Raw genomic sequence first — 13,129 nt, 5'->3', positions numbered from 1 at the left:
GCAGCTGATCTTCAACTTCTGAATGGTATGAACACTTCGCATTGCTGTGGCTAATTTCAATTTTGGGTTCTTTAAAAATGCATTCAATTGTGCATTCTTCCCATGGAAGGCTGCACAACAGTGCAGAAAATACCATGTTTAGGAAACAAAGAACTGAATGGCTTCGTGGCCATATCTAAAATCCCATACCATCGGCAAGGGCGCCACATTTCCATACGATCTTCAAAGAAATTAATAAACGCACCCGTGAGTATGGCATTGAAAAACATGTGTCCCGATTTTAATTGGTGGAACGTTGGAGGGTTACACTACTATGTTAAGTGGCATATATAAATTGTGGTAATAAGTAATTGATAAATATTACAACCAGGAAGTGAAAAAAATAGCTACAACTTATTTCCTTGCAAATTCACTTTTCATTTTACATTGTGCACCAAAACAAACCAAAAATATTGCAGGAAGCAAAACACAATCTAGCCAGGCTAACAAAAACAAAACAAATTACTGCCATTATACTCGTCTGAACCAAGAGATGCACACAGATTGTTTAAAATAATGCTGAGTCGGTGCTGAAGCTACCAGGAAGCTAGCTTATGATCAAATCTCTATAGCAATCCTAATAAGTGATTGATGAATTTGACCATTAACCATGCCAGCTAATTAAGTGTGCCTTTTAGAATGCATCAATACGTTTGGCACTGTTCCTCTGCCTAGTTGCGACCATAGGAGCCATCTTCCTATCTTGCACCATATCTGCTAGAGTAGGGAGAGTTGGGAGCTTTTGTAATTGTGCTGCCTGACAAGCTGTCTCCAGAAACAAGCATTTGATTCTGATCACCCTTGACAGAGACATAGGGCACAAACGTCCTTTGGAAGCCTAATTTATGGATTTTTTATCTTGTTTGGGAAAATGTGTATAGGATAAAAAATGGCCAAATAGAAAATACAAAATGAGCATGAGAGGCAAGCTACAGATGAGAACCTGGACGAGAACATAACACATTGAGAAAATACTTCCCCATACACAGGTAAATAAAAGACCTATGTTAGGCAATGGCCTTAGGCATTTAGATGCTCTAAGCAAACTATTCAAATAGCATAATTGCATCCTTCCCTTCCTCCACGGTGGCTTCTTGAACTTCTAATGTTTCTTCTTCTTCATAGATTTGCCCCCACCTGGTCCTGTAGATCAGGCATGTCCAACAGGTAGATTACAATCTACTGGTAGATCACTGGGTGGTCCTGGTAGATACTGGTAGATCTCTGGCCCCTTAGCCCCTTAGTGATCTCCTTCCCCCCCCCCCAAAAAAAAAGCTAAACAATTTGGCATACTAAAAAAAGCTCAACAACTTTGGTCCATCCAAAGACAATGGGTAGATCACTGCCAGTTTTTTTTTTTAATACTGTGAGTAGATCGCAGTCTATTGGGAGTTGGACATCCCTGCTGTAGATAATTGGGGTCTGCAGAAACTCCTTCAGCATCCTCTTTCCTACAGCAATGCTACCTACTTCTGAATTTCCCCCCTTCTGTTTATCCATAGTTTCTCAGCTCCCAGCTGCAATCAACCCCAGAATCAATTTCAGTTGTCACCATCTGCAAATCCAAAGGTTGGATCATTACCTCTTAGATGCAGATGTCACTGGGAGGGGAGGGGAGCTGATCGAACGGGTAGTGGCAGACCAACTGTAGATGGACCTGAATGAAGCTGATTATCAGGCCTGGATATAGCAATGAAGCAGTCTTGTTTGCTCTGGTTAATTACTTTTTTTCAGGAGAAGGGACAGGGGAAATGTTTTCCTGTTGATTCTCCTTGACCTCTCAGTGGCTTTTGATAAAAATTGACCATGATATTCTCCTGGGTTTACTCTGCAGGCTGAGGGATGGAGTCAAAATATTCCAGTGATTCTGATACTACCTACACAACTCTTATTGGAGAATAGCATTGGGGGACTGCTGTTCAGCTCCATGGAACTTGTACTGTGAGGTTTTGTAGGGGGCATAGCTATCAACCGTCCCTTATTTGGCGGGAAAGTCCCTTATCCCAGCGCCGTGTCCTGCTGCTGTCCCTTATTGATGCTGTCCCTTAAATTTCCCGGGTTTCAAAGGAAGCAGCTCCTCTCCCTCCCTCCCTGCTGGCCAGAGAGGAGGGAGGCTCCAACTCTGTTGCTTGGCTGTGTTGCTCACCCAATAAGGAGTCTAAGAACGACTGGGGGGTGGAGCTTGCATGCCTTGTGCCGATCAAATCAGCCACGTTGCCTGGGGACTCGCCTTTGCTCAGCGCTTCCCAGCGGGGCGGTTATAGTGGTTTTCCTTGCTGCATCCCCTTTGCCGGGTTGCTGCGCTGTGGGAACCACCTCTTGAGGCTTCGTTTGGCTGCTGGCTGGGCTTTCTGCCTTTGGCTTGGAGGGGCTCAGAAGTTGAACATACCTGTGCTTGGGAAATCCCTAATTTTGGCTGCTGATCCCTTATTTTCAAGGCTGCTGGTCCCTTATTTTCAAATCTGTAAGTTGACAGCTATGGTAGGGGATCTATCTTGTCCCCAATTATGTAATCATTTTGTAAACGGAACCAGAAGTTTGTTGTTGCAATAAAGCCTTCAACTCATTTAAAGATCTTTTGAAGGTCTTTAATGCTTGGTGGCAATTTAATAATAAAGAAAGAAGATAAGAACTATCCTTTTATTAATAATTTTTTAAAACCCTCAACAACAACCCCAGAGAAGGATTAGAATTTACCTCTGAACTGGGTGCTCTGGGGCTTCATAGTCATAGAGCATTTTGTTGATGGTGCTTAGAATGGGGACAAATACAGGCCATTCATTATTAATGCAGTTTAATAGAATCTCTATTTTGAAACATTTTTGATATGGCATGCCCAATACGTCTTTGGGGAATAGAGCCTGCCGTCCAAATGAGTTGCATAATATCTGCTTCTGTGAACTGCTTTTCCATGCTTGTTGATAGTATCCCACTAATAGACCTCTCAGAGATTAGATTTTTCCTAAAGACATAGCTTACCAGTATAGTGGTACTATCCAGTTTTTTTAAAAATTCTAAAGATAAAGCCTTCAAAAAATGTGAAATCAGTACATACAATTTGTGCCATCAAATGGTTGTTCTTCCTTTGATGCTGCTCTCCTCTTCTATCTAAAGTACTTTATGTTCCATACCAAAGACGAGACTTCACTTTGAACAACTGGAGTTCAAACTGCATTATAAACATTTAGAGAGAAATGTTATAAACATTTAGATGAATGCTTCATCAGAATTTTGCCTTCCGTTGGCTTTAACACTAGCAATAGTCAAAACTGTGTTTAAAAATCATAGAAGAAAAATATTTTAGCAGGATGAAAAGCATATCTGAAATACATTCTTCTCTAGCAATGTTACAGCATGGGATAATAGAGCTCAGCCTCCACAATGTAAAACTCTGTAAAAAGGACTCTGGTATATCCTCAATGTGTGGACTTACGACAAGGGGGAGTAATAGTTATTTAATATAGGCATTAAATTTATATCTCATTTATAATGCACATACTTAGATAAGGTCAATGACATTTTCTAATACTGCACTTCCGGTTTCATGTAGGAAGTGGGCAGAAAATGGCAGAGGCTCTGTGCCTTTATAATCTCAAAAGGGCCCAGTGTGGGTACAGGATGTGTGTCTCACAGCTCTCTTTAACGTTCATGGTTCTCGCACTTGTGTCTGACCTCTTTGAAGTTAACAGAGATATGTGTCTGATCATTTTCTGGCAGCTTCCCAAGGTTTCTTTTTTTAAAAATTCAGAAATACAGCGTGAAAAAGGAACAGAATGCTGTGAGCATGGGAAGTAGCAGAAGGCTATGTGCAATTTCTGTTGCCAGTTTTGGAGCAACCCTATCCAAGAATGCAAAAGCCTCTGTTGCAAGTGTGAATCTATTTTTATTTCATTTAAAAAAAAAAAAAAATCTCATCAAAGCCTAGTTGTATTGTATGTGTATGTATAAAGTAACCATGTAATCCTATGCATGTGCGCACAGCACATTGAACTCAATGAGATACTCCTTTGGGTATAGCAAGGGTAGGGAACTAGTTACTCTTCTGGACTTCAACTCCCTTCATCCTTGCCCGTTGCCCATGCTAGCTGGGACTGATGGGATTTGGAGTCCATCAGCATCAGGACCTTATGTTGTGGAAAGGAGATATGCCACCACTGCACCAGTGGAACGGTATCCGCATTTAGTGTGGATTAATGCATGCTCAGCCTAGCAGGGAAGAGGGAAATACACAACCATAAAATATAACGATGGAATAAGGACAATAAAATATCTTAGATTATGAATATCTTCCATCAAGGGCTAAAAATCAAAGCTCTGCTGCTCCTCCAAACCAGCCTCCATTAGCTTGAGGCTGTTTTCCTGGAGAGAGATTAGCATGTCCATTCTCTCCAGTAGCTTAAGACCATAGACTCATTCCACCCAAGATGGATGCCTACAGATTAAACTACGCATAGACTTGTGATGGTATCCTTTTCATATGATTGAAGGTAAACGCCACAAAGATACAGCCCCACTTAATGATTAAATGTGAGGCTCTCTTCTCAACTCTTCCATAGCTTCAATGGAAATTTCCAGGCAATACATCACAGTACACATACAGACACATTATAGAGTTATTTTCCATTTCGAGGTACATTAAACATGTACTCCTCCTCTGGTTCTGCTGTTGCTACCCGCTATGCTATAGTTTCCCTTAACATGTTGCCACAATCCAGATTTGTGTTCAGAGGGAGGAGACAAAGAGGTAGGATGCTGTTTACTCAGAGTGGTAGTGCAGCAAAGGCAGAAACTGTGTGACATGATCAGCTACTTGTCATACCACAGTACTGGGAAAGCCAGCAATAGAAGCTTGCAGTGCCTGTCCTTGCTCAGCCACTCATTCAGCCAGCAGGTAAGCAGGAGAGGAAGAGAAGGAGGAGAACCAACAGATGGACAGAATAAGTGAGATAGCTTTATTTTTCTCCATGACTTTTTGTTAAGCCTTGGGTGGGTGGGTGGGTGGGTGGGTGGGTTGCACAATACCCACGTCTTCTGCATTGTGCTGTCAAATTTTCTAGTTCTGGAGAATTTCTGCCGCTCTGTGTAGGCTGATAAATGTCACAGGGTGTGACTCTGGACAACAAAGCATTGCACACACAGAGACAAGGAAAATGCATGGGTGTGTTGCAGCACTGTGCAATATGTACATGAGTTGTAAGATGTTTAGCACCAGCAGGGGCAGTGCATCCTGCTTCACCACTGGAGGCGAAATGGGAACTGCTTCCTGGCTCTGCCTGGCTCTGCCATCTCCACCGCCAGCAGTGCTGCTGTGCCACCCATTGCTGTCAATTTATGGCAAGAGCTTGCAAGATCTTATGGAGTGTGATCCTGTCCCAACTGCACTGGCTGCCAGTTAGTTTCCTCACTTAAATCAAAGTGCTGGTTTTGACCTATAGAGCCTTAAATGGCTCAGGATTGCAATACCTCAAGGACCGCCTCTCCCCAGCGATCATAATCTGAGGCCCTTCTTACTTGCCTGGAACCTTTAGGAGCCAGGGGGGCACAGGAGTGTTTAAGGAAAAGAGAGGAAGGGGAACATGTGTTTTGTTGTTGTTGTTTTGCACAGCCAAAAGCCCTTGTGATAGCAGATCTATTTAGCTGGCTACCTTAGGGATTTTTCTTCTGCAGGCACCTGGTGCATTGAGGAGGAAGGGGCTTCTAATGAATATTTGGCTCCTGGGTCTCTCAGAGCCGTAAAAGGAGTGTGAGAAGCACTACTACCTACCTTGACTTCTCTGCTTTAAATTTTCATCATCTCTAGGCTTCCTTCACACTGTTTGCAGACAATCTATACAGAAAAATACAGTTGAATCGGAAACTGAACCACTGAATAGTTCATGTTACTACCTCATTCAGTAAAAGTGTGTGTACTGCAAATCAACAAAAAACAGCAGAAGGGGAATTCCAATTAGCTTATATTTCTGATGAAATATTAATAAAACCTCACTGTGGTCTTAATTGCTATAATTTAATACAGTGCATGGCATAAATATTTTAGAAATGTGGCAAGAGAACATTAAGATGGGGGTCAAGGGATAATAGTATACATCCTCTCTGGTTGGTTAAAAAAAAATGCACACTTCGTACATGATTGATATTTGTAGTGCTGATCCACAGAGTCATTACCATAATAGTACATATAGTAAGAAAACTATATATTTGGATGTATAATGTAGATATGAGTATGGGAATAAATACATGCAAACGCTGAAGGATACAGAGATTTGCGGCGCCTTAAAGACTAATTAATCTGTTTACAACTTGAAGCTTTCTAAGCCAAGAGGCTCCTTCATCAAATGCAAGCCTGTGAGTGATTGGGAGCTGAACTCGTCTGGATTTTTGTCTCCTGTGTTGCGCTGTTCTTGTACATTCTCTTTAATGTTGAACTTTTGTGCGCTTTTCCAGGCAAGGAGATCTGCACACGGAAGCAGGGTCCCCACATGCCGTGGTTGTAAAACTGAAGGCATATCCAAGTAGGGATGTTGTATATCAGTGCTGCATTACTTTCAGTGGAGTACACATTCAAAAGTTCTTCCTCAGTCACATTCTCATGCATAAATACAGTCATGTGTAAATACTGTACAGAGTTGTCGTTGTTGTTGTTGTTGTTGTTGTTTTACATACTTCCACATCTGGATTGGAGTATTAGTGATCTTTTTTTAAAGTGAATTGCTACCTGCTTTGAGAAATATGGTTGCAAAGCAAGCTTTAAGTCCTTAAATACATTTATAACTGGAAAGGCATGTTCAGTTTTCCATGTGTTGCTGACAGGAGCGAGCCAGCAGTAAATCACACTGAGCAAGATGCAGTTAACTCTTTAATAGCAAAAACAGGATTTGCATAGGATTGTCAGGCCGAAGTCAGACTCCGCGCCCTTCATGCCTCTCCTGGTTTAGGGAGAGTGGGTGCCACAACAATGCTGTTGAACAGCATGAGAGAGGTGGGGGCACACCAAATTTTAGCATCACACAGGACACCCCTGAAATTTGAGAGCCCAAAGTCCGTCTACGCCGAGTCTGATCAACAATGTTCATGTGGACTCCACTGAACGCATTGGAGGGAATCTTCTGATGTGAATGTGAGCATAGATTCTAAACTGGTACATCCGAAATGGCAAGGTATGATTGTGCTTTCCCTCTAAACTAGGATTGCAAATTGATTCAAACCATGGATTGAAAAATTGTTTTGGAGGCCAGCCAGCACAAACCATAACTTGCTGGTCATCGAGCCAGGAAGCAACTAATTTAAGTGGAATTCTCAAGGTGGGAGAGAGAGGATAAAAGCTTGGGGTATATTTATTTACTGATAAAGTTGTATACCAATATTCAACTGTAGCTCTCGGGGCAGTTCACAACATAAAATACAATATAAAAACACAAAATTCATGAAAAAAGCAAGAAAAAAAAACCCTCACAAACCAATAAACTTCCCTGTGGCTTGGCATTTTGTGGAAATGGAACGAACAATAGCCTTTACCCTTAGTATCTCTCTTCCATAGCTGTCTTTCCTTATCTCTGTGTATAAATATTTACAGAAAATAATTGGTTTCATTTAGAAAACTTTTGTGTTTGCAGTATGTTCTGATTTGGAAGGGAAGTTAGGGCTGCTTCTCATTTGAATGCGCAATAAAATCCACACGTGGTGGCTTTTCAGTTACAGGGCAACAATCATATAGCTGAAGGTTACACCAATAAACAGTGATTGAAGTTAATTTGAAACAGGAGGGGGAGCTCTTGCCACACCAGCTTGAGAGCAGGGAGGAGGGGGAATTCTTCAAATGCTTTAAGTGGAAGGAAGGGAATTGTCCTAAAGGCTACAACCATCTTCCACTATTGGTTACTAAAGCTAGTATGGTAGTGGTATCTGGGTGCTGATTCCACAATGTCAGCTCCTGCATTCCTACTGTCCACTGGTTACAGATGAATCTTTCCCTGATTTAAAGCTTAATTCAAAGCTCTCTGGAATCAGTGGAATGAAATAGGGCCTTCCTTCTGTGGTCTAACCGTCAAAAAACAAATGAGGCTGGAGGTGGCTTTGCAAACAAATGTATAGTGAAAGCAATATTGCAGAAGAAGAAGAAACGTGTGTGTGTGTGTGTGTGTGTGTGTGTGTGTGTGTGTGTGTAAAATACAAGACGTTTACACTGAATTTTTCATTGCCTGCTGATTTGAAGTAAATCCTTTTGACTTCAGCAAAATAGCCTCTTTATTAAGTCTTTATTAAGATGAGACTGTGGGAAGGAGGGGAATATAGTCAGGTGTTTGGAGAAACAGTGAGCATGTTACTGCAACTCATCTTCATTTTCATCCAAAAGCTTTATGGCAGATCTTGTTACTAGGGGCATCTTTGGCAATAAATATTTTTGTTCTCACAGTAAATAGATTTTGCAAGTGGGTGACCTTGTGCATTAAATGTGTAACTCATGATTTAGTAAACCAGTCAGTTGAAATATTGCAAATGTTTCCCCAACTCTGGTTGATTCTGGTTGTGCCAGGAGGCTGCCTGCAGATGAACAACAAACAATAGGCTAGGTTATTACTAAAATGGACCCGGAAAGTGAGGCTTTATTTGATGTGGAACAGATCAACAGCTAAATACAATATTGAAACAGATGTGGCCTTTTTCTTTTTTTCTTTTTTGCTGGGGGTGGGTGGAGAGGTGTTCATTAAAATTTGTTGTTTTGCAAAGAAGGTGCGGTGCATTTTTAAATGCATGATGTTGCCCAGATCAGCCCTTTAGTTGTTGGACTGCAACCCTGACCACTGGTCATTGTATTCTGGCAGTGGTCAATGAGCATGGAGTCCGACAACATCTGGAGAAAGCACCAGGTTGTGGAAGGCTGGTCTAGATGTATAACTAACCTCTCCAAAGTAGAAATATATTTATGTATAATAGTAAGCCAAAAGGCATATTCCAGTCTTATTGCGACGGTGCTGATTGAACAGCCTTTGAACAGAACAATTTTGCATCTGAAATATCATCAGCTGGGTTTTTTAGAACACAACAAGACCACTTCTTGGGAAGTGAAACTTCCAGCCTTGAATAAGTCTCTTCCGGGTCTTCCAATTTTCTTCCTCTGCTTCTGGTCTTTGTGGCAATTTAATATAATTTATATATTTTAAATAGTGCATTAGTAATTATTTTAACTGAGCATTTACAGGGATACTTTGGGCTATTTTTGTGGGGTGGGATATGTAAGACCCACCTTTTATCTATATTAATGTCTTTTTAGTCTTTTATTGGTTGTGTTTGTTTTCATTAGCTTTAATGTAAGGTAAAGCTTTAGGCCACTTTTGTGATGAAAGGCACTAACAAATATAATCAATAAAGCTGTATTTTTCAGCAGGTTTCTTCTACCCCCTGTAAAATTGTATTTTACCAGATCCAGGCCGCTACTAGAGGAATGCAGGATGTTAAACATAGAAATGCAGTCTAACCTGAACTGGTTTTGCAGGCAGAAGAGGTCATTCTACTCCCATTCACCTACTGTATTTTCATTCAGACTTGAGCAATCCAAGTACATTCCGTTTCATCCCCCTAAAGTAAGCAGCTCTGGATTGGAAAACCAGCTGTGAAATCAATGCTACCTCGAAGGATGTGGTTCTGTAGATAAAAGTCAGTTTCCTGACTCCATTCTTCAGCCACATGTCCTTTGCAGTCCATTCTGTGTGACCAAGGAGTGTGCACTGCTTTCTCTCAGACGCTGCAGCCTTGGGGGGGGGGGTTCTGGTGCTGGTGGGGGCTGGAGCAGCTAAAGAATGCCATTGCTTCCGCCACACTCCCCAAAGCAGCCTCAAATCCTTTTCAGCTACCAGCAATACTTACAATGCCTATACTTCATCCTCTGTGGTAGTCTGACCCATCAGGTAAACATTACGGGACTGCTACTCCACAGCAGGTAGAAGGGCCTACACAGAAGAGAATTGCACAAAGGAAGCTCTTGCCATAACAGGTTTTAGCAGTATTTTGCTGTGTTATTTATAGCTGTCATGGGTGAACCCCAATTCAACAGGGGAAGACCTAGTGACCATTAAGCAATTTTGTTTTTGTTTGGACTTTCTGACAGTAAGAGCTGTTCTACAGTGGAACAGGCTCCCTCAGAAGGTGGTGGACTCTCCTTCATAGAAGGTTTTTAAGCAGAGGTTGGATGGCCACCTGCCACAGATGCTTTAGTTGAGATTCCTGCATAGCAGGGGGTTGGACTAGATGACCCTTGGAGTCCCTTCCAACTCTACAATTCTGTGATATTATGATAGCTTTTTAACTAGCTAAACCTAATATAAATGATCGATGGGATTTCTTTCATCAGTGGTAGTTGTAAGTGAAGTAAAATGCTGATGTGAAACTAGTGATACAAATCTTTTATTATCTACTTCTAGCCTTCACAGTGCTTGTCATGTCTCCGGAAAAGCTAAATTACAAGCTCCACTGAGATCAGCAAAAGAAGCCTTAATTCTGCCTTTCCTGTGTCAGTTTTACTGGATGTAGTGGCCTTTATGGGACCAGTACAGTGAAAATTGCTGTAAACAAAAACCCCATTTTAAATTACTCAAGGCGTCAAGATACAGATGGGGGGGTGGGGAAATACTTCCAATAGACTGGAGGGTGAGACGTTGCTATGAAAAATTATATTAATGCAAAAGAGATTGAAACAATATCTAATTAAAATCACTTGAAAAATGACTTGAAAATTGGATTTGACATAACATTTACAAGGCTGTCACTATTATTACTGTGCAGCTTAGCCTTTTTGTGCCACCGTTTTCATTGCAGGTTTGCCAGAGATTAGAAAAGAGACAAGTGAGCGATAAAGGTCTTGCATATTTCCCTGCGTTTGAATGGAAAAGGAGGGGCAAAGATAGCTTTTCTCTGCAACCTTTTGGCCTCGTCTTTGACAAATAATCCCTTTGGATATGGAAAAAGGAAGCATTTCAGTGTTGCGCCTGACCATTTAAGTCAGCCACATTGTCACTACAATGTCTGTAACATATAGCTCGTTGGCGGTGGTTTTTAAATTATTAATCTCTCTAGTATAGCGTTGAAATTGGAAATAAAGCAAAGACCAAATGTGCTATGCCCAAAAGGAACAGGATGGCAGAGGGAAACAATGTCACGTTATGAGAAATCTAATCATTTATACTGACTGTAACTATGACCATTTGCTAGAGAGTTAATAGGACCAGCCATAAGCCTTGGCACTGCCTGGTCCAGGTATGGTCTATGTCCCCATCACCTTCAACTTCGTCTGCTGTCTACACTGCTACAAATATTCCTAATTTCACTCTTCTTGTGCCAGCTTCCTGCTTCTCAGCCTTTTTTTTCCACCCCAGAGACTGGCTGGAGCAATTTTACAAATGCTTTAAACCTGGGATGTGGAACTTGGGGCCTTCAAGGTGTTTGGGAGGTACAAATGGGATAAAATCCATTGGTACTACACTCCTATAGTGGTACCTATTTCTCTAGGGCAGGGATTGCCAGCCTTTTAGGGTCAGTAGGAACTCTGAGGTAGTCCTGTGGGTGCCAGTCATAAAATGGCTGCCATAGGGGGTGTGGCATAATACAAAATGGCCACCAAGAAGAAAAACCAAGACTAGACCACAAAATGGTTCTTGAATGCTCCCCCTTCTTGCTCCACTACACTTGCTCACAAAAATAGAAGCTCCCCCCCCCCTTTCCTGTGTTCAGAATGGGAGCTGGAGTTGGGGTCCAATCTTGGCATCCAGTGAAATGTCAGAGTGTTTGGGGGAGGCAGGTTTAATGTAGGAAAGCCTGAGCAAATTGAGGCTGAGTAACTGAGCAGGAGAGCAAACAGTCTCTCATGTATTGTGCATTTTTGAGGGGATATTTACTGAGACTTTTTGCGGGCACCAAACTGATGACCCCTGCTTGAGAAGAAGCAAATCAAACGAATGTATTGTTGTATTTTTGCTTTTAATTACCTGTTTCTGAATGACTGTGTTTTATCCATTCGCCTTACCTAAACAGACCTACTGGTTTGTATTAAAAATTAGCAAGGCAAATGGATATTAGCTAAATTACATTTACCACCCAATGTGGTGAGGCATGAAAACTTATTTCATGTTTGTGAAGCAGTTTCATATCTTCATATGAGAGGAAGAAGTGGACTATACAAATGTCAACTATTTATTCCAAAGGAGCAAATATACCTAACATTTCAACTTCTCCTGCAAGGTAAACGCCCAAAGGATGCTGAAATGTCAGTGGTTTCTTTCTCTCATTTCAAACCCTATTTTTCACTTTTATAGTGAAGAGTGTGAATTCAGACATAGGCTAAAGCAAACAAGTAAGTCAGCAGTGCTTAAACTGAATTGTTTTGACAGATTAAGAGGTCTGGCAGAAAGCTCCTCTTTGGCATCGTGACCCAGAGTGCTTAGTACCCAAAAGTTGCCTAATGATGCATCGCTTGATGTGGTTACCAAACATTAAGCCATCTCCTCCTTTCATAAAATGGCAGTACAGCTGGAAGGGCTGTAACGGTCATCTATCCCAACCCAACGGAAGGCTCGTCTTTGGCAGTGAAACAGAAATAAATGCATTTTTAACCTACAAGAGCCAGTCTGCTAATGGCATTTGCATTAGCCACTGAAGAATTTCTCAGCCCTCTCTCTCTCTCTCTCTCTCTCTCTCTCTCTTTATGCAGTCTCATTGAAGTCTGCTGCATATTCTGATGTAGTTTAAGGATTTCGGCTGTTTTTTCTCGTGAAATGGTTTCTCTCCACCCGTCTCCCACACGCCACTGAAATAAATTACGTTGTTCAGAAAGTGCCTCATCTCTCCTTTAGTCAGATCCAAGGCCCTGTGCTGTGTCAACCTCTACCTCTCTGAACACTCTGTAACCCTCCAGTCGTGCCGCTTAATAGAGCAAAGCCATTAAGTTGTCCCCATTGTAATTTAGATCACAGAAGAAACTTCTACATATTCTTCCAGGTTAAAATAACTGGTATAAAGTGAGCAGGCGATATTATTCCACTGTAGCTACGTGCTTAATTATATGGAATTGTCAAGTGCAAAGAATTATTCTGATAAATTA

The 13,129-nt window shown here is 41.5% G+C and overlaps 1 protein-coding gene and 1 long non-coding RNA gene across 2 annotated transcripts in view; one reads left to right on the top strand and one right to left on the bottom strand.

The window, feature by feature from the left end:
• Nucleotides 1-13,129, top strand: part of PTPRN2 (protein tyrosine phosphatase receptor type N2) — a 643,066-nt gene that overhangs the window by 342,078 nt on the left and 287,859 nt on the right. The gene's annotated exons all lie outside the window — the stretch shown is intronic.
• On the bottom strand, nucleotides 4,063-12,806 carry LOC307199365. Its single transcript, XR_013831931.1, has 4 exons — nucleotides 11,530-12,806; nucleotides 9,904-9,986; nucleotides 5,804-5,866; nucleotides 4,063-4,245 (listed from the first exon to the last, which is right to left on the bottom strand). It is a non-coding gene; the product is annotated as an uncharacterized lncRNA (long non-coding RNA).

Source organism: Podarcis cretensis (assembly GCF_951804945.1).
Source record: "Podarcis cretensis genome assembly, chromosome: 12".
Classification (NCBI taxonomy): domain Eukaryota; kingdom Metazoa; phylum Chordata; class Lepidosauria; order Squamata; family Lacertidae; genus Podarcis; species Podarcis cretensis.
The sequence above is the reverse complement of the archived record's forward strand: the minus strand, read 5'-3'. Positions and strand labels throughout refer to the sequence as shown.